Consider the following 5000-nt stretch of genomic DNA (forward strand, 5'->3'; position numbering starts at 1 on the left):
TATATATATATATATATATATGTATATATATATATATATATATATATATATATATATATATATATATATATATATATATATATATATATATATATATATATATATGCAATAAAGGTGCACTAAATTCAGTTAATAAGACAAGGGAAAGTCCGTGCTCATTGCAAGGATCCAGCTGACTGATTCGGACACGGAGTTCACTCACTCTTGGCGGATGAGATGAAAAACAAGACTTTCTGTTATTTTCAATTGTCCCATAAAATGCAACGTAATAAGAAAATAATAATTTTTAAAAAATCTGAGGAATACATTTAATAAGAAGAAAATGTTTTGGCTGGATCTGAGGGATACATTTGAAAGGTTCCACAGTCTTGCTAACAAAATAAGTTGCATAGTGGTAAAGTAATTTTTTCCATTTCATCGGAAGCCTTGTTTGTAATTAAAAAAGCATACCAGCATATCAAGTACTTTAATGTGTTTCTGTTGACTTTTTCATGTGAATTTAAGAAAAATAACCTTTTTTTAGAAACTTTGCGTGTCATTACGAACTTCGATGATCTCGTGTTTGTAGCGAGTATGATACATGGAAAAAATGTATCAAAGTGTTTGGGTTTTCGGGACGGTAAAAAAAGGCTTTTAGATATATCATTAAAATGGAGTGTGTGTGTGTGTTTGTGTGTGAGAGAGAGAGAGAGAGAGAGAGAGAGAGAGAGAGAGAGAGAGAGAGAGAGAGAGAGACAGGTGTGTGAGCGAGAGAGAGAGAGAGAGAGAGAGAGAGAGAGCGAGAGAGAGAGAGAGAGAGAGAGAGACTGTGTGTGTGTGTTTGTGAGAGAGAGAGAGAGAGAGATAGAAAGTGTGTGTGTGTGTTTGCACGTGAGAGAGAGAGAGAGAGAGAGAGAGAGCGAGAGAGAGACAGAGAGACAGTGTGTGTGTGTGTGTGTGTGTGTGTGTGTGTGTGTGTGTGTGTGTGTGTGTGTGTGTATGTGTGTGTGTGTGTGTGTGTGTGTGTGTGTGTGTTTGTGTGTGTGTGTGTGTGTGTGTAAAAGTTTGCATAAGGACACAAATAAGTATAAAAATGTGACATACAAAAAGCAGAACAATAAATGGGTAAAGAAAGAAGAAATGGTGAATAACAGAGGAGAGAGGAAGGGGCAACATTGTTCAAATCACATACATGTTTGTGGTTTATCTCTGGTATTTCTCTACATCGATTTTTCTTTCAATTACCTTGGGAGAATGAAAAAGAAACGATAGTAATGCAGGGAGCAGGGCATACAGAAACCACGAAAAGAATTATTACGTATTTCCTTCACCAACTCACCCCAGCACACGTATCTTCTCTGATTCCATTTCTCTTCATATTTTCCATTGACTGTCTCATCCCACTTTCTCCCTTTTTACCATCATTTTTATATCCTGGCTCAGTCCTTCTCTCAAAAGCCCAAAGGCTTTTTCTCTGACCTCTCAGATTTATACACTGACTCTTCCCTCTTTTTCCTCTGAATTCTACCTCATATTTCTAATCCCCTCTAGACTCCTCTGCCTTTGTATCCTACTGAACTTCTCCCTATTCCTATCTTATCTCACTTTATTTCCCATTCCCTCCTCTTTCTCCTCTGATCCTCTCTCTTTTTATCCACTAACTCCTCCCACTTTTTCTTCCCAGACTTCTCCTTATCTCCATCTGACTAACGCCTCTTTCTCCCCTATAACTCCTCATATTTCCCCAGACTTCATTAGCTTCATCCGAATCTCAGCGCCTTTCTCCCGAAAACTGTCTTACATTTTCCCCGACTTGACTCCACCCTCTCTTTCCTCTCCCTCTTTCTCTCCTCCTTAGCTCCTAGCCCTTTTCCTCTCGTTATCTCATTAATTCTCATTTCATTTCCATGACTTTTTCCTTTCTTCTTTGATTTTATTACACTTTTTTTACTTCCTCACTTCCTTTCTCCCTGAACGTATTCCCTTTTTACCCCCTTTTCCATTACCCTTTCCTATCTTTCCTAACCCCACTAGCATCTTCTCTAAATCCTCTTCATGTTTACTTTGACTCCTTCCCCATTCTCCCCTTTTAACCATCATTTCTTCTGACTCAAAGACCTTCTCTCAAAGACTCAAAAGGCTTTCTCCCTAAACCTCTCAGATTTCCCCGGCCTCTTCCCTCTTTCCTTTAATTCTACCCACGTTCTAATCCCCCTAGCTCTCCTCTGCCTTTGTATCCTTCTCAACTTCTCCCTATTCATATCTTTCTCCTTTATTTCCCACGTTCCTCCCCTTTCTCCCCTTGAATCCTCCGTCTTTCTCCCTAAACTCCTCATATTTCCCCAGACTTCTTCCCTTTCTTCATCCGAATCCAGCGCCTTTCTCCCTAAACTCCTCGTATTTCCCCCCAGACTCCTCCCCTTTTCTCCCTGCCCGCTCCACCCTACAGAGGAACTGCCAATAGGCCCATATGGGTAATTCGTTACGGTGGTCTCCCCCATCAACAAGAAATAGTGCTCGAATTTGCATACAAACGAACTTACGTGAATCACTCTGGCCCGGGCGATGATGTGGAGGCATGCTGAGTCAGGAAGGGACGGTGCTTGCATGCAATATTTCCCTGGGTGTGGCGGCCAGAGATGGATGGCTTGGGCCGCCGTGACTCAATTAACTGTCCCTTGACCTGTCTCGTCACAGGGTCACCCGGACGCTGTCACACGTAGGGGAAGGGGAAAGGACACTGACATGTATGCAGGGACACACGGATACAGACATGGGTGTAATAACATGAACGTTCACATACTTTCACACTTTCTCTCTCTCTCACTCACTCACTCTCTCTCTCTCCTCTCTCTCTCTCTCTCTCTCTCTCTCTCTCTCTCTCTCTCTCTCTCTCTCTCTCTCTCTCTCTCACTCACTCACTCACTCACACACACACACACACACACAAAACCACATTATTATTATACTAATAAGAATTATTATCATTATCATTATTATTAGTAGTAGCAGTAATAGCAGTAGTAGCACCGTTATCATTATCGTAATAATTGTTGTTATTATTATCATTATCAGTGTTGTTATTGTTGTTTTACTAAATACTGTCACCATCATTACTATTATCCCCCTTAATATTTTTGTTACAATCATTACTACCATCATAATTGTTATCATTTTTGTTATCTTTTATAATCATCATTATCATAACTATAACAATAATATTACTATTACTATTACCATTACCGTTACCATGACTATTATCATTACAGTTATTATTACTACTATCATTAATCACTAGCATCACTAGCATTGATATTCTCTCTCTCTCTCTCTCTCTCTCTCTCTCTCTCTCTCTCTCTCTCTCTCTCTCTCTCTCTCTCTCTCTCTCTCTCTCTCTCTCTCTCTCTCTCTCTCTCTCTCCCTTCCATAACGCTAGAGAAAACGTTTTAAAGATCTTTATAGAGCATATATATATATATATATATATATATATATATATATATATATATATATATATATATATATATATATATATATATAAAGAATAACATTACTTTCCGTGACTATATATCTAAACTGATCAATATTCACATCTATCTAACGGGAAATAAACTTGAAATTCATTAACAGAAAAGAGAGACAGAGCGTACCACACAACACTGGAATTCAGCTGACTGGTTCCACCCAAGGAACATGTGATCGGGCAGCTAATAATCCTTGGTTGGGAAATTCCGAAATTGACAACTCCGAAAAAAGAGATGCCATGTCTTAATTTCTAGCCATGGGGGGGGGGGGGTGCAATGCCAATGAGCTTTGCAGAAAAGATTATTTGTTGCTTATTCGAATGCATTCATAGGTGTGGAATCCTTTGGGAAAAATGGGTGGATTTAGCATACAGAACTCGGCATTCTATTCTTTCATTGATTTAATAGTTTAATTTCGTTGTACTCTACCAAGTAGATATAAATCAGTGAATTGAAATAAATAGACAAATGAATGTTTATTTCGTTGTGCTCTACCAATCAATGAATTGAAATAAATGGATAAATGAATGAAGATAGGTAAATTGATAAGAATAGATCAATAAATAATGAAAAATGAATAGAGAAAAATAGATATATGAATAAAAGTTAGGTAAATCGATAAATAGATAATATATCGTCAAGGAATAAATAAGCACCAAGGATAGAGAGATTAATATATAAAAAGACTTATAAAAAGTGGACAGGGAGACAGAGAGAAGAGAAGAGGTGAAATGAGGGCTAGAATTTTTTCCTTTTTCTAAACTAAATCAATTTCGGAGTAATATAATGTGCCGTTCTCTTTCGTTCAAAAGTTTCTATTAACTTTTATATATATATTTTTTGCAGGTATGGGTATTGAAAAGAATATAACGATTGTCTTATTTTCCGAAAAAATGATAAAAGGCTTCTACTCAGTTTTTAATCGGACTTGTTTGCATTGCGGTAACGTTTTCCTTTCACTTGAATGCTCAACGCTTGGCAACCCTTACATAAACACATTCTCTTTCCTTCCCCTTCATCTCCCTCTCTCTCTCTCGCTCCTAGCTCTCTCTCGTTTTCTCTCTCTCTCGCTTCTAGCTTTCTCTCTCTCTCTCTCTCTCTCTCTCTCTCTCTCTCTCTCTCTCTCTCTCTCTCTCTCTCTCTCTCTCTCTCTCTCTCTCTCTCTCTCACACACACATAACACACACATACACATGCACATACACATGCACACACACATGCACATGCACACTCACACACATACACACACAGACACACACACACACATACACATACACACACAAACACACACACACACACATACACAAAGACGCAAACACACACACATACACATACACACACAAACACACACACATATACATACACAAAGACGGAAACACACACACATACACATGCACCCACACACACATACACACACACACACATACACACACACACACATGCGTGCGTGGGCGTGTGTGTGCACAGCTTCTTTCCCCTTTGCTCTACTGCTTCCCA

Source organism: Penaeus vannamei, chromosome 2, assembly GCF_042767895.1.
Source record: "Penaeus vannamei isolate JL-2024 chromosome 2, ASM4276789v1, whole genome shotgun sequence".
Taxonomy (NCBI): domain Eukaryota; kingdom Metazoa; phylum Arthropoda; class Malacostraca; order Decapoda; family Penaeidae; genus Penaeus; species Penaeus vannamei.